Below are 26,069 nucleotides of genomic sequence, written 5' to 3'. Positions count from 1 at the left end.
GGGGTCCGCCTGCCAATGCAGGGGACGTGGGTTCGCGCCCCGGTCCGGGAGGATCCCGCGTGCCGCGGAGCGGCTGGGCCCGTGAGCCGTGGCCGCTGAGCCTGCGCGTCCGGAGCCTGTGCTCCGCAACGGGAGAGGCCACAGCGGTGAGAGGCCCGCGTACCGGAAAAAAAAAAAAAAAAATCAGTCTAGGGAGGAAGTGCAGAGGCCCAGGAAAAGTACCAAACATGTTCTCTCTCTATGGAATCCTAGGACAGTGTTACTCTTCTGGTCTCAGTGTGTGACAATACACACAGAGAATCTCGCCCAAGCCTTGGTGCCGGTTTTGTTGGGGCTTGATGACATACGGCCCTCATGACTGATCTTTAGCCTCTAGTCTTCCAAAGGTTGCGGGGAGAAGTAATACTGCATGGCCCAAAGCCCTCATCACACATCACATTGTTAGACGGTCTGGTGGCCAAGTCCCCATGCAAACGAAGACATGCTTATCAGACCTGATATTCCAAAGGTCTAAAGATCACTTCCAGTAACCAATGGCAAAAGCCAGACCTCTCTTTGGGAAAGTTAATTCTTCACGACACAATGTGTTAAATTCATTTTTCCAGCAAGGGGAGAAGGAAAGAAGGAATAAACCAACCAGTTAAATCGAATCAGTCCAGTCATGACCAGACTCCTGACTACAGTCCTCTATTGACAATAGGTGAGGGACCTCAGCAGTGACTCTAGCCCACAGCCTGAGCCGCTCTGTTGTGCTTCTTGTGGTACCCAGGGTTGGAAGAGGGAGCCGAGGGTGCTGCTCTGCCCTGAGTGAGGGGAGGAGAGACAGTGTCCTCTGAGGCCAGGGAAGGCAAGGAGATACTGATGAGACTGAGGTGGATTCAGACTTGGCCATCTTCTCACGTTACTAGGGAAGGGATTCCAGACGTAGTAGGCTAAGATGGGCACGTGTGCAGTAGAAGGGTGGGAGTCCTGGCAGCTTTGCAGAACTGTTTGGGAAGGATGCTGAGTCAAGGTCATAGTCGGCACTCAGGGTCCAGAGCCTCAGAGCCACTCTCACGAGCCTTCAGCCAGCACCCGGGCAAAGCAGCTGCCGTTTCTCCCCTGGTGCTCCAGGGAGTCCTGGGAGTTCAGGTTCCTGAAATGCCTCCACGCTGTGTGGTCGCAGGGTCCCCTTGGCAGAAAGGTATGCAGACCGTGTGACTGCCCACCCCAGTAGTCAGGGGAGAAGGCAATGCAGCCAGCTCTGGGGAGAAGGGCATCGGCAGACATGGGGAGAAATGGGGGCCAAGCTGAGGTTGTGGGGCTTCTTGTGGGTCTCTGGAGCTCATCTGCACCCGGGACTCCAGCTTCTGCCTCTCTACTCGTGTCCCTGTGTGTGCCTCGGTCAGGCTCTCCGCCTCTCTGCTCTCTCTCTAACACACACTGTCTTAGCTCGGGATCCCATAAGAAAATGCCACAGACTAGGAGGCTTAAATAACAGAAATGTAATTTCTCACAGTTCTGGGGGCTAGAAGTCCAAGATCAGGGTGCCCAAGGTAGGTTTCATCCTGAAGCCTCTTCTCTTCACTTGTAGGTGGCTGCCATCTCGATGTACCTTCACACGACCTTTTCTTTTTGCATGCCTAGAGAGAGAGAGAGAGAGAGGAGGGGAGGGGGAAGGGGTGGGGGAGGGGAAGGGAAGGGGGATGGGGGAGAGGGAGAGAGAGGGGGCTCTTGGTGTCTCTTCTTACAAAGGCACTTATCACATCATGAGGGCCCCACCCTCATGATCTCATCTAACCCTAATTACCTTCCAGAAACCCCCATCTTCCAATACCACCATATTGGGGGCTAGATCTTCAACTTATGAATTTGGGGTTTACACAAACATTCAGTCTATAACACACACCTTAAGGCCTATCCACAGGAGACAAGTTGCCTGTGTCTGAGGCCACAATCCAAATGGCTCAGACTTAGTGAGATCCCAGAAAAGTGGTTCTCTAAAGGGTCCACAGCATCTGTGACTGTAAAAAGAGGACCCATCTAACTGCTTATTTTCGTGTGACCTGAGGTTCCTCTCCCTCTACACATCTCCCTCCTCCAAGTTCCCCATGCTCTGTACCCAGCCTGGCGGGAGGAACACAGAGGAGTGAGATCTGACCCTGGCCAGCTTGCTGGGGCTCACAGCCCAGTTGGGGGACAAGACTTACCATCCACGGAGAGTGTCTCAGCCTCGCTTGTCTCTTTGGAGACACTGTTCTCAGCCTCGCAGGTGCAGTCCCCAGCATCCTGCTCTGACATCACCGGGAAGAGGAAGGAGACGGCTCCACCATGGGGAGCCACGTGGTTCCGCAGGGTGTCCCCATTGAGGTAGAAGGAGGATCGGAGGGGAGGAGCTCCACAGCTCGGCTGGTGGGTCTCAAGGTGAGCAGAGGACGGGACACAGGAACCGGGGCAGCACACAGTTGGAAGGGTCAGCAGGACCCCCCGGGCTCCTCCCTTAGGAACCCCTCCCCACATTCCCAGGGCGCCCCACTGCCCAGGCCCCTGGGGAGGGTTTCCCCGTCCTCCCCTTACCCCACACCCTGACCTCCAGCTGGGGACTCTGTTTCTGGACCCAGCCACGCTCAAGGGCCGCCTCGCACCAGTAAAGCCTGGAGTCTCCCCCCTCGGCTTCTGGGATGCAGAGTGATGCTAAGGAGATAGTATCTAGAAGACTATAGATATACATACATATATAATATATATAAATATATAAGACTATTTATATATATACATAAAACAGCAAAAGAGTGAAAACAACTAAAATATTTATTAATCAGGGACTGGTTAAATAATTACGGCCCAGCCATATAATGAAATATAACGTAGCCGTGAGAAAGAGGTATGTCCATAAATACCAAGTGGAGTGAGCCCAAAGATAAAGCGTTAGTGAAAGAAAATTCAAAGCAACATGTGAGGGCTTCCCTGGTGGCGCAGTGGTTGAGAGTCCGCCTGCCGATGCAGGGGACGCGGGTTCGTGCCCCCGTCCGGGAGGATCCCACGTGCCGCAGAGCGGCTGGGCCCGTGAGCCATGGCTGCTGAGCCTGCGCGTCCGGAGCCTGTGCTCCGCAGCGGGAGAGGCCACAGCAGTGAGAGGCCCGCGTACCGCAAAAAAAAAAAAAAAAAAAGCAACATGTGAACCCACGTGTACAGTGCACCTCCACCGTGTATAAAAAGGTATACACATATATATTCACACATCTATAAGTTTGCATATGCATATAAGATTTTTAGCATATAGTGGGTAGACTGGGTAACTCGTGGGCTAGGTCTGGGGAAAAACAGTTTTCACAATGCACTTCTTTGTTCTTTAAAAATTTTCTAACGTTTTTATCGCATTCACATTTTTTTTATTAAAAAAACTAGATAAAACAAAAGATTCTAACCTTTGTTTCCCATTTTCCATCCTTTCATAAACCCCTCCTGCCTGAATTACCTGAGTAGGGATCCGCTCCCTGCAGCAGGAGACCCTGAGGAGCTGAGTCTCTCATCGTACAAGGAGGGTGCTCAGGAGAAGGTAAGGAACAGACTCTGGGACCGAGAATCTGGGTGAGGGACTTCCCTGGTGGTCCACGGGTTAAGAATCTGCCTTCCAATGCAGGGGAGGCAAGTACAATCCCTGGTCGGGGAATTAAGATCCCACATGCCATGGGGCAACTGAGGCCACGCACTCTGGAGCCCGCGCGCCACAACTAGAGAGCCTGCACACCGCAAGGAACGATCCCCTAACGAAGATCCTGCGTGCCGCAACTAAGACCTGATTCAGCCAAATACATAAACAAATAAATACAAAAACAATTTTTTTTAAAGGTAAACATTAAAAAAAAAAAAGAATCCGGGCGACCTCAGCTTAGGCAGAGCAGGGTGAGTAAGCGAGAAGACTGACAGCTGACCATAGGCTTGCATTCTTGTTGGTGGCAGAAGACAGGAGAGACACAAAGCAGGGCTGGGCCAGAGTCCTTGGAGTTACAGGCCGAGGTCCCAGGTAATGCTGGAAGACACATAAGGTGAGCAGATACAGTCTTCACTCAGAGACAAAAAGAAGGGTTTTTTGCTGGCGTCATGCTCTCTCTCCAGTTATGGGAAAGATTTGTTCTGTCCTGTATGCTGAGCTGACAGCAGAGCTAGTAACGCATCTTCTAGCTCCTGTAGGCAAGGCTAGGACTTCCGTTGGTGGAGAGGCCTGGTGTGAATGGGAGAAAGTGGCTGAGAGAGAAAAGCAGAATGGGCCCAGGCACAGATGTTCGTCACTGCGCACTGGGAAGGAGGGGGTGGGTTCAAGGCCATTCGCAGGAGGGAAGAGACCTTGAGACCTCCCATGCCTTCAGACCTGGCATACGGCTCAGCACAGACGGGCACACAAGCTCCAGCTCAGCACCGTGAAGCCAGCCTTACGGACGGATTTAGAGTCAGGGGCTGTAGCAACCTCGGCGGGATGGTTGTCCCCTCAGACAGACATTTCTAGTCTGGGTGGTCAGAAGGGGACGTGAATACTGCCACACACACAGAAACAGCAAGGACATGAAACTAAAAACACACCAAACTTTCCATCACAGGGCTCTGCAGTGGAGAAAAGTGATGGGGGTTAGATTCGACCATAAGGACTTCCTGATGGAAAGAGAGATTCAACATGGGAATGGTGGATACAGGAGGATGAGTGGGCCCCCTTACTCCCTCTTCCTACACACATTTGGTAAGTACCAGCCCCCACTGCTTCCCCACCCCCAGTTGGTCATAGTTCCTGAGAAGCTTCATAGGAACATTTCCGCCCAGCATCTGGCCATCATGACTTTAGGGTGTCCACGGAGCCAGCTCATGGCATACCTCTCCCCACTCCCTATCCTCCCTGCTTCAGGAGGAATGAGGAAAGGAAGCCAGATGGGACTTAAATGACAACTGTCTCGTCCTCTAAGAAGCAGCAGGCAGGACAAGACTTGGGGTCGGGGTGGGGACTTTAGAAAGGATAACTGACTTTGATGTCAGTTATGAGGGTAAACGTGGGTCTTCATACAGGACAGCAGATCTGATGAGGTGGCTCTCAGCACGTGGAAAGGACTCTTCATCTCTTAGGAGCCTGGCTCCAACTTGGAGGTAAATGGACGACTGTAGTCACCTGGGTAACAGATGCTAGGATGGCATCCAAACAGACCAGGACCTAAGAAGGGAGGCAGATAAAGATGCCTAAACTATATCTTACAAGACAGATTCCTGGTACTTTTTTCTTTGTTTCCCTTTTGCTTACCCTAGCCTTTAGTAAATAGCTGTCTAAAGGTTTCAGGCCAGCTCAGTCGTGTGTTGAAGAGGAAGCAGAGCTCTCCAAAACCCAGCATGGTAGACACTGGGAGTGGTCACCAAGGAGAGCACCCAAGAGAAGGTGAAACTCAAAAGCCAAAAGAACCTCAGATCTGTGGCCCAGTTGGTCCACTCACCAGGAGATCCTTGTTCCAGGCCCAACTTCAGAGGTTCTGAGTTTTGTTACTATCACAGAAGGCAATATTTCCTTGTAATCTGAGCTGTAACTGGCTCTCTCCTCTTATGGGAAGGGGAGAGTCTCCCATTCCAAACCATCGTTTCCCAAGCTGACCCCAGAAAATACTTCATATGACTGTGTGAAAATACAGATTGCTTTTCGTTTTGAAGGACAGAGGATTCACTTATGATTATTTATCATGAGGCACTACATGAGCCTTGTACATCATTAGATGCATCTCATCAAGGCTGTTGATATTGTTTCCTTTTAACTTCTATTTGATGGTGTTCAATTTTCTGAGTTTTTGTCTCACTTAGTGTGGTCACGAGTAGAAACTCTTGCAAAATTGGTGTGGATAGGCAGAAGTTATAATACTGTTTACAAATCAGAGGGAGTAGAAGGCTACCTAGGTGGTAAAGTTTGAGTTGTTTTAGAGAAGCCCTTCTCAAGCACAACTCTCTTAGACGCACCCCCCGCCACCCCCCTCCCCGCACGCCCGCCACTGATTTCTTTTTGGTTGTCACTACTTTCCCCCAAGTTCTTCTTTAATATGCAAATACTGCTGGGAAGATAAGAGGAAACTACAGCATATCTCTGCTTAAAAACTGTTCTAATATATTTGTAAATGTTTAGGAAAAAAATGTAAATCTCCTTGGGTAAGCAGGATGAGATGAAGCTATGAGCTCATTTTGGTAAATGTGCAAGTTTAAGCATTTCAAGCAAAGAGATTTAAAGCAACCTAAGCTTCCAAGACCAGGAGTTAAGCGTCAAAGTATGGTAGCCAAAAAAATATTTTATCGACTGGAAGAGACTCTCATGGGACTCTTTACCATGAATGACCTAGAGAAAATAACATAAGGCAATTTTTTTCTCCTTCAATTTAACTCAGCAAAGATCTATTTCATTCTACTATATGTAGGACACTGTGCTAGGTGAAACTGGGGACACAAAATTGCATATAACAGTCCCCTTTCCCAGACAGTCTGCCATGCAGGACAAAATACATATGGAGACACAAAGCAAAGTGTCAGAGTACTGGGAGAGTTCAATGAAGGGAGGTAGCCCACCCAGTTGCAGGGCTCAGCAGGCATAGGAGGGATTTAGAGGCAGCTATAAGTAAAATAGATTGTATGTGAAGGAACTGACATAAACAAAGGCACGCAGATGGGAAATCACAATATATTTTAGGAAATGTCAGGTGGTCAGGTCTGGATGAATCATAAGGTAGGAATGGGAAGTTAGTTGAAGATGGGAGAGAACATTAGGGCCTCTGGGCAAGACCAAGGCAAGGGAAGTTTAGAGCCAATTTACAATGAGTCTTCCGTTCTTTCCCATTTCTGCTTCTGAGAGCTCATCCCTAACCACCCACTAGAACCATGATTCCTAGGCACACTTCCAGGATGCGCTTCTGGGGCACAGACGTCTCTCCACAAGGAGCTGAGTCTTTGGTTCTGCTCTTAGAAAGACTCACCTTCTCATGTAGCTTAGTGTTCTTCCTTCAGCCACTCTTCCCAGCCTCCTCCCATCTGCCATATCCCTAACCTCTCCACCAGCCTTGGCTAGTGGAGCAGGGTGGTGGATGCTGGCAGGGCAGGGGTAGGATGGTGAGGCTAGATGAGTTTTTAGGTCCCTTGTAAGAGGATAGAGGTGCCTCCTCTCGTTAGTGATTCTGGTCAGTCTCCTCTCTCCGCTCCCCCAAAATGAGAAGCAAAAGGCAGGAAGAAGGTTCCTCACAAGTCACCAGTTCCCTCAAGGAAGAGACACATGGAAGTCCCAGCAGGGTTATTCCCAGCGGCAAGCGACTAGGACACCAGGAGAAGCATGGCCACACTTGTCCCAGCAGCAGCCAGTGCTTCATATTTGATGGAGCAAAGGAGATGGTCTCTAGGAGCAGGGTGAGCTGACTACACAGACAGTGAGAAGAGGAAGTAGAAGACGTGTGGCCTCAGTGCAGCATTTTCCTTACATGATTATGAAAACAAAGTCCACTCCGTGTGGGCTGAACAGTGTTCCCCCAAGATGCCCACACCTTAATCCCGGAACCTGTGAGTGTTACATTGCATGGCAAAAGAAACTTTGCAGATGTGATTCAATTAAGAATCTTGAGATGGGGAGGTTATGCTGGGATTACTGGGAGGACCTGAGGCAATCACTAGGGTCCTTATGAAAGGGACTCAGTAGAAGTCAGCGTCAGAAGAAGGCCATGTGATGATGGACGTAGAGGGAAGCAGATCAGGGACAGAAGATGCTATATCACCAGCTTTTTAAAGATGCAGGAAGGGGGCCACAAAGCAAGGGATGCATCCATATTCCTTAGCAGATAGCAACTACTTTGGAGTATCACTATGAGGATTCAATGATTTAATACATGTAATAGTAGTTGTGCAATAAATGCCCGCTATTATAAATATCCTTGGATCTCTTAGAACCTCACTGTCCAATATGGCAGCCACAAGCCACATGCGACAACTGAGCACACAAAATGCGGCTGGTCTGAACTGAGGTGTGCCACAAGTGTGAAATATACCCAAATTTCAAAGACGTAGTCCAAAAAAAAAAGAATGTAAAATAATTCAATAATTATGACATGGATTACAGGCTGAAATGATAATATTTTGGGTATAGTGGATACATAAAATATATTATCAAAATTAATTTCCCCCGTTTCCCTTTCCCTGTATGTTACCTTTATATCAAAGTGGCTCTTAGAAACTTTACATTTCTGTGTGTGGCTCGCATTATGTTTCCACCTGACAGAGCGCTCTGAGTCTCTGAACCTTGCTGAAGAGAACACACAAAGGCAAGCCCTGAGCATTCAGGGAAAGCAGTAAGACACACTGACTTCTTTGCAAATGCCCCTGGCACTCATCTGCTTCCTCTTTTTTGTATCTTTATGATGCTGTCCAAGAGACATTCCTGGGAGCACCCTTAATTCTTGACTGCCAGGTCCAGCTAAACCAAGAGAGTAAGTTCAATTAGCCTCAGACACAGTGTGGGTCCCTGCCCCAGGGCAGAAGGAGGTAGTTGTCACTTTCTCTTTGAGACATCCAGTGAGCTCAGAGCACCATCCTCCAGTGTGGCTTAGCAGGAGCCTGTTGCCTCCATACCATACACTATTTTTTAATCCCTGCCATCTGCTCCAAAATGTTTACCCAACAGTCTGCCCCCGTTCTTGAAATTCCACAATTGGGGTGACTCTTTTGAATAGAAAACTTAACTCTGTCCAGAAACGGTGCATGGGTCTTACAACTGTCAAACCTCTGCAACCATCAGGGATTCAGCTTGTTTTCCTTTCTTCACCCTCACCCCAAGAGTGGCCGTAGACCAGAAAAAGGCCTCCCAGCTTCCTTCACCAGTTGTCCCTAAAGACATACACACAGCTGGGACTTCCCTGGTGGCACAGTGGATAAGACTCTGAGCTCACCATGCAGGGGGCCTGGGTTTGATCCCTGGTCAGGGAACTAGATCCCACATACATGCTGCAACTAAGAGTTTGCATGCCACAACTAAGAAGCCTGCAAGACACAACTAAGGAGCCCACATGCTGCAACTAAGACCCAGTGCAACCTAATTAATTAATTATTTTAAAAAGACATACACACAGCTGACCCCCATCCTAAAGGCTCTACTGCCAATCATTACACTGATAGTGATGGCAAAGGATGGCAAAAATAACAAAGTTTGGCAAGCTGCAAGGTCTCCAGAACCTTCCTCAAGTCCCACAGCTAGTCCCTGGATTATGGGGACTCAAGTGGACTCCAGTCCCTGCCCTCATTCATGAGTGTGGAGCTCACCACCCCATGCCTAAGGAGCACGTGGGCTCCTTTTCCCGAGAAGCCCCTTCCCCACTTTGTGGGCCTGAAGAGGCAGCAGGAGCAGACTCAGGGCCAAGTGGGCAGTTTGTACCTAAGAGGCCTTGAGACTGGGTGATGTGCACTTCACAGTCTCTCTGCCCATACCTCTGGATACTCTTCACAATCCTTATCAAATAGAATACCAGAGGGACTTCCCTGTTGAGCCAGTGGTTAAGAATCCACCTTTCAATGCGGGGGACATGGGTTCGATCCCTGGTCGGGGAACTAAGATCCCACATGCCGGGGCTTCCCTGGTGGCACAGTGGTTAAGAATGCAAATGCAGGGGACACGGGTTCGAGCCCTGGTCCGGGAAGATCCTACATACCACAGAGCAACTAAGCCCATGCACCACAACTACTGAGCCTGCGCTCTAGAGCCCGGAAGCCACAACTACTGAGTCCACGTGCTACAACTACTGAAGCCCGTGTGTCTAGAGTCTGTGCTCTGCAACAAGACCACCACAATGAGAAGCCCACACACCGCAACGAAGAGTAGCCTCCACTCGCCACAACCAGAGAAAGCCTGCACACATCAACAAAGACCCAATGCAGCCAAAAATAAATAAATAGAATAAATTAATTAAAGAAAATAAGATCCCACATGCCATGGACCAACTAAACCCATGCACCATAACTACTGAGCCCACGCTATCTGGAGCCCACATGCCACAACTAGCGAGCCTGCGTGCTACAACTACTAAGCCCGCCCGCCGCAATGAAGAGCCTGGGCACTGCAACGAAAGATCCCACATGCCGCCATGAAGATCCCGTGTGCCGCAACTAAGGCCCAATGCAGCCAAATATATAAATAAATAAAATTTTAAAAAAAATTACCATATATCTAGCAATTCTACTTTTGGGTATATACCCAAAAGAATTGAAAGCAGGGACTCAGACAGGTATTTGTTCACCCATGTTCAAAGCATGTGAATTGTGGCATTATTCACAATAGCCAAAAGGTAAAAGAAACCCACCAATGATGAATAGATAAGCAAAACGTGGTATATACATACAACGAAATATCAGTCAGTCTTAAAAAAGGAAGGATATTCTGACACCTGCCACAACATGAATGAACCTTGAGGACATTATGTTTAGTGAAAAAAGCCAGTTATAAAAGGACGACCATTGTATGATTCCACTTATATGGCTAGAGTAGTCAGTTTCTGAGACAGAAATTAGATTATAGGTTTCCAGGGCACAGGGAGGGGGTAATGGGTACTTCTTGCTTAATGGGTACAGAGCTTTAATTGGGGAAGATGAGAAAGTCCTGGAGATGGCTGCCAGCAATGTGAATGCACTTAATGTCACTGAACTGTATACTTAAAAGTGATTAAATGCGTAAATTTTATGTTATAGATATTTTACCACAATAAACAATACCTCTAATTAAGAGAAAAAATAATCTGTATTTCTACAACATCTCTAACCAGAGCCAGATTATGATCAAATATGCCTCCAAATCTCGTCACCTTCCCTAGTGGAGGACCCTCTACCAGAGAATACCCCCAGGCCCCTCTCGGACCCTCCAGGCACTGTGCCCAAGGGTGGGCTTCACTTAGATGTTTCTCTGTCTCTTATTGGAAGTTGTGGGCTGCCTGAGAACACATGTTCTCATGAATCCACAGGGCAAGCCTGAAGCTTGGGGCAGGAAGTTTGGGTCTGGGCATGTTTGCAAGCACATTTGGCTACATACCTGACCACACAGACTTTGTTAGTTATAAAGCTGATATTTTTATCTCCATCTTCTAACTGCTGATACTCTGACTTGGTTGGTTCAGAACTCAAGCAGGGAAGAGAGAGGTGTTACTCATTGACCACCTAAAATCCCAGCACTGCCAGTATTAGACAGGAGGCCAAGGCCAGGATTTTCTACTGGACCTAGGTTTCAGCAGTCTTAGCGAGGGAAGGTATATGCTGGTTATCAAGCTATTGTGTGTAGGTTCCAAATCTACCCTTTCATATTTGTTTTGTGATGCTGAGTACTTTCCAAATTATGTTTCTCCTTTGCTGGCTTGCAGCTGTTAGGTTCTGCCAGGAGGGATGCTAGAGAGAGACTGGAAGGCAGGAGTAGGGAAGATGCTCTTCCTATTGGCTTGCACCTCCTGGCAGGTGGGCCCAGCAACAGCCCTTCATCCAAGCAGCAAGTCAACCTGGTACAGCTTCTTTCCACACTCCCAGGACAAGCCTCATGACTCCACCTCAGAGGTACCAACATGAGCCAGACAGCACCCCCTCCTCAGAGGTCTGAGCCAGCTCTGCTGCTTCCTTGAAAAACAGAGGTAGTCAAAGTGGGACTTTACTCTGAGGTTAAGGCTCAGCACTGTGGGCCTCTCCTCCAAGCTTATAGGTCCTGGTAACACTGACCTCACCCCTCATCCCCCAGCCATAAAGGTAGATGTTTCCTGCACTTATTTTCTTTCTTACCTCACTATTCCTTTTTTTTTTTTTTTTTTTAAATTTTTTTAGTCCTCTAGTAACTATTTGACCAATCTCTTACATTAAATATTTTCTGTTAGGATACCTAGCATGGCTGCTGTTTTCCTGACTGGGCCCTGATTATTTTGGGGGGTTAAGGTCTGTGGCAGATAGACCCTTAGGGTGATCCTTATGACCCCTGTCCCCTGGTGTCCAGGTCCTGCATAATCCCCTCCCCTTGAGTGTGGGCAGGACCTGTGATTTGCTTCCAGCCCATAGAACATGGCAAATTGAAGGAAATTTGCAGAGGTAATTAGGGTCCTCAAACTGCTGACTCTGAGTAAATAAAAAGGGAGATCATCTGAGATGGGCCTGACCTAATCAGGTAAAAGCCCCTAAGAGAGGCCTAGGCCTTCTCTGAGGTCAGAAAGACACTCCTTACTGACTTGATAAAGTAAGAGCTGTCTTAAAGAGGCCCATACGGCAAAGAACTCAGAACGGGGCCCTCAGTCCTATGACCACAAGGTAATGAAATCTGCCAACAAGTGGAATGAGCTCAGAAGCAGATGGTCCCCCGGTTGAGCCTCCAGATGAAAACACAGCCCAGTTGAAACCTTGATTGCAATCTTGGGAGACCCTGAGCAGAAGACTCTGCTAAACCACACCTGGACTCCAGACCCACAGAAACTGTGAGCTAATATATATGTGTGTGTTCTTAAGCTGCTCATGTGGTGATCTGTTATGTGGCCATAGAAAACTAATACCATGTCTTCAGACTTTGTATGCGGCAAATCAAACATAGTGTTAAAATTACCCATGAAAATCCTTTAGGAGAGCTGACACTCGCAGCTAGATTTTTTTCTTCTACCCTGGAATTTATGGTACCAGTTGAAGTAGGTGGCTTTCATTTAGGGACCATGTGGTTCCAAACTATATGTGTTTTTTAAACATGAGAATCACACTCAGCATACTAAGATATTCATGCAAGAAAACTGAGATTTATGAAAATGAAAGCCAATTTGTGTCTCCCTCTCACCCTCATTCTGTGGTACATATTCATTGAATCTGAAATAGCACATGGAAATTCTCTTACTATGTAAAGTATTCTCTTGCTCAGTATATAGTTGGACTTATTTAACTTCAACGAGTATATGATGTAATTCTTCTTTATTTGAGTTTTTGTGTTTGCATGGTTAAATTAATAAGACATTTGTGTTAAATTTTGGAGAAGCTTCTTTTACAATTTAAGACCCCTAGTTTAGCTAAGACTCTACTGAGTAGAGTAGATAATAATCCATTAATAAGAGAAATGAAAACACTCTCTCGGGAGGTAGCTGCAGCAGAACAAGAAATACTTCTTTCGGTGCTCTGTGTAAGACGGCCATATAAAGACCGAGGACACCCTCTACCTCTACCCAGTCCAGAAATAATGATACTGATAAACAGCACGTCTGTCACAAAAACAATCCGTATCTTGGAACTAGGCAAAAGAGATATTTAAAGTGTTCTTCCGGTGCAGTGCTGAGCTTGGTTTCTATTGATTAGGTTATTTTGCAATACTTAAGAAGTTAACTTGTAGTTTTTGTCGACTAAAAACTGTGAAAAATTTATTGTCGAATAGAACAGATAACCCCAAATGTTACAGTTTATTGCCCTATAACACTTTAAAACATTTTGTGTCTAAATTTAACCCAGCAATCTTAACCTAACATTTCTTTATTAAATTGCCTATCTATACATCTGCATATTCAGTTTCTCAAATGTTCTTTGAACAAGCTTTGACATCTTACTGGTTTCCACATTAATTCATGAGATAGTTGAATAAAATTTTTGACATGATTCATTTCATATATGCATGAGAGTTAGGCTTTTATCATTTTGAAAATTATACTTTGACCGGGGTCCAAAGAAGAGTGCCAGCCACACTCCAGAAACTTCAATGCGTTTACAGTAGACGAAGTTCAGTGGGACTAGACTGAAGAAAAACTTCAGGGTGATTTTTCCCCTCTGTTTCCTGAAGAAGAGAACTTCCATCATCACCTAGTTCTGTAACAACAGAAGGGAAAATCTTGAGACACTCCCAGTTTGAGAGGCAAATGCTGGAGACAAGGGCAGGCCCTGGTACAGTCTGGAAAGGGATCAGAGGGAGTACTTCTGAGCTCTGTAGCATAGTAACTTCCTGAGAAGCCAGGCTTAAAAGCCCAGGCATGAACAACTACTTCAAACAAAAAGCAGCAGCAGCAATGAAGAGACATCTTCCAAAGCAACATGAATCCCGTCTGGTTTCCATGTAGCATCACCATCAACAAGGCTGTGTAGGGACGGGTCTGGGCCAATCCCTAGAGTCAAAATAGCAAGTATTTATAAATATTAGCAAACACTTAAACTGAAAGTAGATTTCCATCTTTGCCAAGCATGAGGTTTTTTTCTCACACCAACCAAATCGCTGATTCTCTGATGCCAGCTGGTTGCCCCACAATTCATTACTGACACTAAGTACACAGAGCCCATGCAGACTCCTCAGGTTTCAGGCCTCAGTCCCTGAAACACCAGCCTCAAGACTGGGGTCTGTCCAACACGTCTGTCCAACCTGACCACAAAGTCAGGGGTTCCCACAACCCACCCCCATTCCCACCAGGTTCCATGATTGGCTAGAACAACTCACAGAACTCAGGAAAAATCTACATTTATTATTACAGTTTATGTTGAATTAATCAAACAAGGAGGTCATCAGACTGAGATGGCTCTAATGTCATGGCAGGCTATGTAAACAAACCAAAACCTAAGCCTGGAAATGCCTTCAGGTTACGAAATGAAAGCTTAAGGACACCCGATCACAAACAGCCAATCAGGCTTTAAGCTACAGCCAATCAAATAATTCCCTTTCTTTGGCACCTCCTCTAAGTCACTCCCTGAGCTCGTACAGGCGGAAAGCACCTGACCTCTTCAGGTTTGGCATTGCCCCATTCCAATGGATTTTTTTGCTCAAACTCTTAAAACTTATAAAATGTTTCATTTTATCTTTTATCTTTATAAAGCACACAAATGAACAGTCAGATGAGGGGATACGTAGGATGAGTCCAGAAGATTCCCGAGTACAGGAGCCTCTGTCCCCATGGATTTGGAATGTGCCACCTTCTCTGGTTGTGTTTGCCAACTGGGCAGCTCCCTGAACCATGTAATTAAGGGTTTTTGTGGAGGTTTTATTATACAGACATGATTGATTAATCACTGGCCATTGGTAATTAACTCAACTTTAACCCTTCTTCCCTCCCAGGAGGTTGGGTGGAAGACAGTGAGAGGGGGCAGAGTGGGGCTGAAAGTTCCAAGTGTTTAATCCTGCCTTGTTCTTTCTGGCATCAACCCCCATCCTGAAGCTATCTAGGGGCTGGCCAAGAGTCACATTATTAGCATGAACTTAGTTGAAAGGGGCCCCTTATGATTATGGGAAGATGCTCTTATCACCTCTATCACTTGGGAAATTCCATGGGTTTTAGGTCTCTGCCAGGAATCAGGGACAAACATCAAATAGTTTTTTCTTATTATACCTCAATAAGGGATCCAGATAAATTCATCAGGAAGTCAAACACATTAGTTGTGACATGATATATCTAAATAAGTTATATTTCCCTTTGAAGTGACAAAGATTCTTATATTTGATCCAACTATATATTGTCCACAAGAGGCACATCCAAAACAAAGTGACTCGGTATGTTTAAAAATAAAAAGATGGGAAAAGATATATTTAGAAAAGGAAAATTATAGTCCTAAACTATTAAACAAAATAAAAAATAATTAATGAAGACCAAGATCTGGAATGAAGATATGTTTGTCATAAACCTTTAGTTTCTGAATAATAAGAGGAAAATGACTGAAAAACAATTGCTGTGGAGACTTTGTCAGTTCTTAACTGATCAAGTAAACAAACATAAAGATGTCGAACCTCTGACAAAACGCATTGCTGAGATACATTTAGCAAATATGAAAAAAATAAAAGAGAATACACTCTCTTTTTCAGTGTCTACAGAATATTTTAAAAAATGGATTGTGGGGCTTCCCTGGTGGCGCAGTGGTTGAGAGTCCGTCTGCCGATGCAGGGGACACGGGTTCGTGCCCTGGTCCGGGAAGATCCTACACGCAGCAGAGCGGCTAGGCCCATGATCCATGGCCGCTGAGCCTGCGCATCCGGAGCCTGTGCTCCACAACGGGAGAGGCCACAACAGTGATAGACCCGTGTACCGCAAAAAGAAAAAGTTTTAAAAAAGGATTGTGTGCTGGAGAGGGTGTGGAGAAAAGGGAACCCTCCTGCACTGTTTGTGGGAAGGTAAATTGATACAGCCACTATGGAGAACAGTATGGAGGTTCCTTAAAATCTAAAAATAGAACTACCATACGACCCAGCAATCCCACTACTGGGCATATACCCTGAGAAAACCATAATTCAAAAAGATACATGTACCCCAATGTTCACTGCAGCATTATTTACAATAGCCAGGACATGGAAGTAACCTAAATGGCCATCGACAGATGAATGGATAAAGAAGATGTGGCACATATATACAATGGAATATTACACAGCCATAAAAAGGAATGAAATTGAGTTATTTGTAATGAGGTGGATGGACCTAGTGTCTGTCATACAGAGTGAAGTAAGTCAGAAAGAGAAAAACAAATACCATAGGCTAACGCACATGTATGGAATCTAAGAAAAATGGAACTGATGATCCTAGTGGCAGGGCAGGAATAAAGACGCAAATGTAGAGAATGGACTTGAGGACACAGCAGGGGAAGGGGAAGCCGGGACGAAGTGAGAGAGTAGCGCTGACATATATACACTACCAAATGTAAAATGGATGGCTAGTGGGAAGCTGCTGCATAGCACAGGGAGATCAGCTCTATGCTTTGTGACCACCTAGAGGGGTGGGATAGGGAAGGTGAGAGGGATGCTCAAGAGGGAGGGGATATGGGGATATATGTATACATATAGCTGATTCACTTTGTTGTACAGCAGAAACTAACACAACATTGTAAAGCAATTATACTCTAGTAAAGATATTTTAAAAAATGGATGTGTATTAAACCACCAAAAAACTCTAACAAAATTCCAAACCCAGAAATTACACATGGCTATACCCTTTACCACATACAATAAACTAGAAATTGGAAAAATCTGTAACCAAAAGAATGTCTGACTACTTGGTATGGAAAAAATTTTCAAAATAATCCATGGATCAAAGAGGATACCTAAACCACAATTTAAAGAACGCTTCAAAAATAATGATAATAACAATACCACATATTAACACCAAGAGGAGACAGCCAAATCTGTAATCAGAGGCTATTTCAAAGTAGCCAATAAAAATAGTAATTAACATTTGTTGAGCACTTACTATGTGACAGACACTGCACTAAGCACTTTTACATGTAGTTTCTCAATTATTCCTCATAACCAATCTGAAAGGCTTTTATTAATATTATCAAATAAGAAAGTAAAAATATATGAAGTAAGCACATAATGCAAGAAGTTAAAAAGAAGAACATTAAAGTTTAAAAAACAGAAGAAATAGGGAATTCCCTGGCTCTCCAATGGTTAGGACTCCATGCTTTCACTGTCGAGGGCACAGGTTCAATCCCTGGTTGGGGAACTAAGATCCCATAAGCTAAATGGCGCAGCTAAAAATAAATAAATAAATAAATAAAATAAGATAAAAAACAGAAGAAATAAATTAATAAAGCCAAATGATGACATTAATTAGAAACCTATGAAAGAACAGAATTGATAAATAAGCCCCAGAGGGTGTACAGAACAGAAGCTGTTGTGCCTGTCCCAATGCCCAGGGCATCATCACTTTTGCGTCTTCCAAAGGAATTCCAGTGTCAGTATCTGCATCCCTTTGTATGACAGATTTTTTTTTTTTTTTTTTTGCTGTACGCGGGCCTCTCACTGTTGTGGCCTCTCCCGTTGCAGAGCACAGGCTCCGGACGCGCAGGCTCAGCGGCCATGGCTCATGGGCCTAGCCACTCTGCTGCACGTGGGATCTTCCCAGACCGGGGCACGAACCCGTGTCGCCTGCATTGGCAAGTGGACTCTCAACCACTGCGCCACCAGGGAAGGCCCCTGTATGACAGCTTTTTCTAAGACTGTGGGAGGCCTTTCTGCTTGTGCCCAAGACAGGCTTAAGTGCCAGGGAATGAACACCCTGACACTCACAACCCACCCCATTTCTACACACAGTAACCCTCAACCAATAACGGTCAGGAGCTGTGTGTGTAAATACCTCCACGCCACCGCACGTCCTGCGGGATCCCCCTGAGGCATGCCTTTATTCCCGAATTCCCCAGGGTCACGTTCCCGTCCCCACAGCAGTGGCTGGCTGAAAACTCATCCCTTATTGGCTGACTTCCTTCCCCTGGGTCACCTCCCTGCTCCCCTCTAGTGTTCTCTTGCATCAACCAAATAAACTCCTTGAACTCAAATCCTTCTCAAAGGGAAACCTAAACTGTACATTGAATAAATATCCAAAACAAACAAAGTCTTGTACCCATAGAGGGAGAAAAAATTACACCAAATTAAAAATGATATTTTATAGCCACAGATCAAAACTAAATATTATAACCACACATAGAGAGACTAAATTTTTTTAAAAATCTATATAAAACTTCATGCCAACTTATTTGAAAATCTTCATGAAATGGTAAATGTATGGGAAACTAAAAATTATCAAAATTGGCTCAAGAGAATGTAGAAGGTCTGAAAAGACTAACAAACATGGAACAAATTGGAAATCATTGCCAAAGAATCCATCCTCCAAATGTGGTAGGTCTAGATGTAATCTTTTAACATGACCAAAAAACATATATTTCAAACCAACAGCTAGTTGTTCATGCTAACAAAAAATATCTACCATATTAATAGTAGATGAACTAGATTTCAAGTCAAAAATCTGACTAAAATAGCACCAAAAAGAGAAAATTACAGACTAACTTGATTTATGAATATAGATGCAAAAATCCTGAATAAAATATTAGCCAATTAAACGCAGCAGTGTGTTAAAAGAATAATGCACTGTGATCAAGTAGGTTTATTTTTATAAGACTACAAGGACTAAAATTAGAATATCTATTAATATGTTATTACCCATAAGGAGAAAAATAAAAAGATTAACTCAATACAGTAAAAACATCATTTTCTGATATTAAAAGAGGAAAACCTAAATAGACTGGAGATGAAAATATATGTATTTAATAGAAGAGGGAATATCCATTTCAAACCACTAGACAATGTTGTTATATAAAGGCAAAACATTAGAGACTTTCCCAATAAAGTAAGGAGTAAGATAACAATAGTTGCTATTGTCATTGTTATATGACTTTGTTGCAACTGTATGCAATAGGACAGAAAAAAGATATAAATGTATAGCTATCAGAAAGAGAGAAGTCTTTGCTGCAGTTCACATAGTTGCCTACCTGTAAAACCCAAGAATATTGTGAAAATAAAGACCACCCAAATGAAAACAAATTGGAAGCTATTTATTCAGAGCTTGGTTTAGGGGGGAAGTCAGTCACATTCACTTGGGTTTGGTGGAACTCAAATGCCAGCAGGAAAGCTTTACAGTGAAAAAAATAAAAAAACAAAAACGGGAGAGGGGAGGTTTCAAGTATGCTCAGATAGGAGGTTGTCGGCATGGGGACACTGAAGCCAGGCTAACTAGATTCATCCTATGTGATTGATTTGGGGAGCATATTTGACTTTCTCTGGTTGGTCCCGAGCTGGAATTGTAGCCGAAATTCCACCTCTGTACACTGGTACCAAACTGAACCTTGGAGACAGAGTTTTGGTGAAGTAGAAAAGAATAACTTTATTGTTTGCCAGGCAAAGGGAGTCACAGTGGGCTAATTAATAATGCCCTCAAAACTGACCTGGAGGGTGTAGTGAGGAGTTTTATAGTAATGGTTCAAAGAGGAGGGCATGATCAGCTTGTGGACATTCTTCTGATTGGTTGGTGGTGAGGTAATTGGGAGCCAGCATCATCAACCTGGTTCCAACCGGTCTGGGGTCTCTGTGCTAGTGGGCAGCAGACAGTTAACTTCTTCCAGCCGGTGGGGGTTTCAGTATCTGCAAAACAGCCCAAAGGTATTGTTATGTATCTCCCTTGAGGCAGAACCGGGACCCTGCCCCAAAGCTGCACTATTGTTTCTTGTCTGCTCCTCCCTTGTCTCTGCATCCCCTCCCTTCCCTGATTAGCAACTCTTTGAACCTGCCCTTTGAAATTCAGAGAAGGTCATGGAGGCTGAATGAAGCCTATCTTCTACAAAAAAGAAACAGGGACACAGAAAGGCTTTTGTGCCAAGGAGCCCCACAGGGTCCTGCTCAATTACAGAATCAGGAGCAAAAATTTGGGGAACTGGCCACCATTGACCAAGTCCTGACTTTTCTGGTCTGACTGCTGCAGAGTCTGGCTTGACTTTCCAGGTTGGTTGCTACAAAGGTTATGGGTCAGAGTGTTATGGTCATCTATGGTCTGACCATTTCCATTTGTATATTTTTTTTCTTTTCTTTCCTTTTTTTTTTTTGGCTGCTTCAGATCTTCGTTGCTGCACATGGGCTTTCTCTAGTTGCGGTGAGTGGGGGCTACTCCTCATTGTGGTGCGCGGGCTTCTCATTGCGGTGGCTTCTCTTGTTGCAGAGCACGGGAGCTAGGTGCGTGGGCTTCAGTAGTTGCAGCACATGGGCTCACTAGTTGTGGTGAACGGGCTCTAAGGTGCGCAGGCTTCAGTAGTTGTGGGACACAGGCTTAGTTGCTCCATGGCACGTGGGATCTTCTCAGACCAGGAAGATCCCTGCATTGGCAGGCGGATTCTTAAACACTGCACCACCAGGGAAGTCCCCCATTTGTATATTTAGTCTCTTAATATCAACCAAAAAATAAATGAAAATGAACCACAAAATAAGGTAATGAAGTATAGTTGTAACCTAGATTTCTGCAACCAGAATATCTTGAAGTCATCAGCCTTCTTGGATTACCTTTCTCTACAATTCAAAGAAAACAGTTCTGTCCTCCATCCCATGTAGAAAATCCAGGGTCCCTCTGAAACAGGAGGGAAGGGGGCAGGGCACAATCTTTATAAGAATGACATAGCCCAAGGACATAACGTAAACTGATTAGAACCAAATATGTCCAAGATGGTCCAAGTTGACTTCCACTAGACCTTGAGCCTCAGTATGCACTCAGTGTAACATACCCACAGGCACCTTGGCAGTTCCAAGGCCGACCATCAAAGATCAAAAAGTCTGCAGTGGCCCAATTCCCAGAAACCTCCTCCCCTACCCCAAAATAGCTGGAATACTCCTCCCACTCATTAGCCTGTGAAATTACTCACCCCTATAAAAACTGACAACCCTGTACCCTGGGGCCGCTCTTGCCTTCTGAGATGGCCCACACTCTGTCTGTGGAGTGTGTTTCTCTCTAAATAAATCCACTTCTTACCTATCACTTTGCCTCTCACCGAATTCTTTCTGTGATGAGACATCAAAAACCTGAGCTTCACTAAGTCCTGAGACCAGACGTGTGATCTCAGTTAAAAGACCATGGGTTCAGGCTTCCCTGGTGGTGCAGTGGTTAAGAATCTGCCTGCCAATGCAGGGGACATGGGTTTGAACCCTGGTCCGGGAAGATCCCACATGCCGCAGAGCAACTAAGCCCATGTGCCACAACTACTAAGCCTCCACTCTAGAACCCACGAGCCACAACTACTGAAGCCCGCGTGCCTAGAGCCCATGCTCCACAACAAAAGAAGCCACCGCAATGAGAAGCCCACGCACTGCAACGAAGAGTAGCCCCCACTCACCACAACCAGAGAAAAGCCTGTGCAGCAACAAAGACCCAACACAGCCAAAAATAAAATAAATAAAATTAAAAAAAAAAAAGACTATGGGTTCAAGTCCCAATCTCTTAGTTACACGATTTCACTTCCAATTAAATAATATTCTCAGGGGACTTTGTATTTCTCCTGGTTACCTCTTGCTGTAACTCCTGGACTTCACCAGGTTCTTAGTCTTTGCTGGGGCTTCCCTGGTGGCATAGTGGTTAAGAATCCGCCTGCCAGTGCAGGAAACATGGGTTCGAGCCCCGGTCCGGGAAGATCGCACATGCGCAGAGCAGCTAAGCCCATGTGCCACAACTACTGAGCCTGCGAGCCACAACTACTGAGCCCATGTGCCACAACTACTGAATCCCGCAGACCTAGGGTCCATGCTCCTCAACAAAAGAAACCACCTTAATGAGAGGCCTGCACACTGCAATAAAGAGTAGCCCCCACTCACTGCAACTAAAAAGAAAGCCCACGTGCAGCAACAAAGACCCAATGCAGACAAAAATAAATAAATAAATAAATTTATTTTAAAAAAAGTATACGAACTGATATAAGGAAAAATTATATTGAGGAATATAATAAAAGCTTTGAGAGAGATGTACCATATTTCCTGGATGGTAAAATGCAGTATTGTGAAAATGTCAGTGATTTTATATTAACTTACAAATTTAATACAATTTTAATCAAAATCACAAATGAATTTTTTGTGTGCAAACTGACTGATTTATCATAAATTGTATCAAGAAGAATAACAGATGAGAATAATTAACAAAACATTTTGAGAGGTATATGCGTTGTCACATATTAAAATATGTTACAGTGTTAAAATCTAATTTCATAGCCTTGTTACATGAATATGCAGATACCAGTGGAATCTAATGAAAAGTTCCATCAGTTAGAATTAGGTTCAACTGCAATGACCAATAAAAACAACGTAACAATGATTTATACAAAATAGAAGTTTATTCTTCTCTCGTTTATTAGAAATCTAGAGATAAGCAATCCACAGCTGATAGAAAGTCATCAAGACCCCTTCAGACACCAAGACTCCTCCTATTTTACAATAATGCTCAGCAAGTAACTTCTACTTATGGTCCAAAATGGCTGCCAGAGTGCTTGTCATCACATTTACATTACAGTTGTCAGAAAGCAGGAAAAGATCTAAAGAAGAGCATGGCCCTTTTCATTCAGGACACATCCTGAAATTTACAAACAAAATTCCCCTTATATATCAATGACCAGAACATAGCCACCTGACCACGCCTATCAGGAAAGGATGCTGGGAAACATAGTTTTGATTTAGGGGAATCAGGTGTCCAGCTAAATTAGAAAGTTTTATTACTAAAGATGAAGGGGAAAAGGGATATTGGGGTGTCTCTGGCAGCAAAGCACAGACCAACATACATGTGAGCATTTAATATAATCTAGTATAATGTCGAGGTGGCACTTACAATCAATAGAGAAAGGTGGATTATCTGATAAAGGGTGTTGAGATATTTGGCTAGCCTTTAGGAGAAAAGTTAAACTAAAGCTCCACCTCATTCCTTATATCAAAATAAATTCCAAAAGGAATAAAGAATTGAACATTTTAAAAAATGAAATCATAAAAGGACTAGACAAAAACTCAAAATCATGGTTTTGAAACTTCTTTTAAACTATAACATCAAATGTAGAATCCATAAAGGAAAAGACAGACAAATCTGACTGCATGAAAATTTAAAGCATCTCTTGGTCCCAAAACACCATAGCTAAAAGTAAATGCAAGTGACAAATTAGAACAAAATGTCTGCAATATACAAAATTTTACTTATCAAATGTAAATACCTTTCACTTCATCTTAGCTTCCTTTACCCCTAATGCTCACCAATACATTTAAGGGGAAAACAGATTTATAAATACCTATCATGGGCTTCCCTGGTGGCACAGTGGTTGAGAATCCTCTTGCCAATGCAGGGGACATGGGTTCGAGCCCTGGTCCGGGAATCCCACATGCCATGGAGCAGCTAAGCCCGTGCACCACAACTACTGAGGCTGCGAGCCACAACTACTGAGCCCACGTGCCACAACTACTGAAGCCCACGCACCTAGAGCCTGTGCTCCTCAACGAGAGAAGCCACCACAATGAGAAGCCCGCGCACCGCAACCAAGAGTAGCCCCCGCTCGCTGCAACTAGAGAGAGCCTGTGCACAACAACAAAGACCCAAAACAGACAAAAATAAATAAATAAAATAAATTTATTTTTCAAATAAATAAATAGTTATCATTACAGTATAAAATATGTATTTCAAAGATGTGGACAGGCAAAGGTGAAATAAAAAGCAACCACGAACTAATGTGCAACACTGATCCTTAAGTTCAAAATGTGGATGAAGACTGTCCTGGATTTACACCATGCATTTCCTGGATTTATGCCATGGGTTGCCTCTCAGCAGTGTTCAATCAGACTTGTAGACATTTGACCAGATCATGGCCCATGAATTTTAACCAGAGATAAAATTTGATCAAATCTATCAGTCTTGATTTTCAGTTTTTAAAAAATATTTATGTCAGCCATTTGTCTACATAAAGTACATAAGGAACAGTAGACTGTTAGGCTGAGATCAAATATGTAGATGATATCATATCTGGGGGAGGGCACAGTGAGTTGAATAGTGTCCCCAGAATTCATAGCAACCTGGAATCTCAAAGTGTATCCTCAAAATATGCAGATGTAATTAATTAACTCCTCCATTTATTGTGAATTTAAAAGAAAATAAGTGTAAGACAAAAAGTGTAGTTAATTAGTAGGAGAGATTACACTAAGGTCCATAGATGCAGGAGGTTCTCATTGGGATGTCCTCATCATTAAAGCGGGGAGGGGATGTGAATATCATTGAGTTGGAAGAATTAGCACTTAGGCCTAGGTCTGGGTACTATTTAGCCCCAAACAGTATGGTATTTCCTTAAAGAAAGGAGCAAGAGTCCAACTGCACAGCCTTGGCAGCCCTGGTCAGCTGGATGAGAAGGGCTGAGGCCTCAGGGGTCAGGGTGGATGGGCAACTGAAGATCACAGACTCCCATCACAGAGGAGAAAGCCCAAGAACAGAGAGGAGTCTGGAGGGCATGTCGGTGATGGGAGAGGTGTGTGGATATTGGAACGGTCTAAGAAGCGAGCTCAACAGCTTCAGGGTCCAGCTAGGACGTGATTAATAAGGCATGTGGCAACTTGAAATACTAACCCAAGGGCACATAAATCTGGCCCACCTGTATCACCAGCTGCCTTGCCTGTCTGAAAAAAGATTGTGAATAACTCAGGGTCATACGCAGTTTTTATATTCAATACATTCTGCATGGAAAGTATTCAATTCATAAATGATGATAATGCAAAACCTTCCCACCTTCATCGGAGGCAGAAACCAGTGGCCACAGGACCAGGAGGACTGGGTGCCCAACATTATTAATAACACTAGGCCTGGAAGAGATTTATACCAGGTTCCTAGATTCAGAGAATTTACTTGATTAAGATGGTTCCAATCAAGTCTCAATTAATTCCAGTTGATAATGTGGATTATTCCCTTTGTGGATCACGAAGAGTTTTTTTTCTTTTTTCATTCTAGGCAGACTTTTCCCTATCATCCCAGCAGAACATTTGTGAAATGATGCCTCTGTTCAAGGAACCCAAAGTAATTTAATTAGTAACTAAAAAAATGCAATACAAGAAGTTTAAAAAAATCTGCTGGGAAAAAAGATCTATCTGCTAAAAAGAAAAAATGGAAAGAGAGTATAATAGTGAGAAATGATAATAATATTACTCTGTTTATAGCTTTTGATAGAGTAACTCTACTTTCAAAGCGTGCCTCTCTCACGGTTTGGGTCTTCGAGTCTGTGTGACAGAGATGGGGTGGGGCTTATACTGTTTTCACTCTTTCCTAGCTTTGAATATGGGTTCATTCTCTTTCCGTGAAGAAGCAGTGCTATTGCAGACACCGTCAATTACCCTCCAGTCTTTCTGGGGAATCTCCATTTAATTGGGAGAGTTGTGTGCTTCCCTTTCAGGGACACTGGCTGTAAATTTCTCTGGCTTTGGGACTCTCCAGGACTGGGTAGGGTGAGTGAGACATCACCTTAGGTATTGTCAAATTTAAGGAACTGCCGAAAAACTCAGTAGTCAAGATAAATAATATTTTAATGCAATAATTTTAAAAATCTTATACCAATGCCCTCCAACCCATTGTGAACCAAATATCAAAATTTGGAGACAGGATCAGTATTATTAATTTTCCCTTTGGGCTCCAGGCTCCAGTATGGCTCTATAGGACACTGCTCTGGTAGTCAGCAGCTGGACCCCAAAAGGAGCCTTCCCTCTCTGCCCCCAACCCAATCTAGGGAGTATTTTCTGAGGCCTGATCTCCCATAACATTTGGGGTGTCCAGTTCTCCATGTAAATGTCCCAG

The sequence above is a fragment of the Globicephala melas genome, chromosome 1, assembly GCF_963455315.2.
Source record: "Globicephala melas chromosome 1, mGloMel1.2, whole genome shotgun sequence".
Classification (NCBI taxonomy): Eukaryota; Metazoa; Chordata; class Mammalia; order Artiodactyla; family Delphinidae; genus Globicephala; species Globicephala melas.
The sequence above is the reverse complement of the archived record's forward strand: the minus strand, read 5'-3'. Positions refer to the sequence as shown.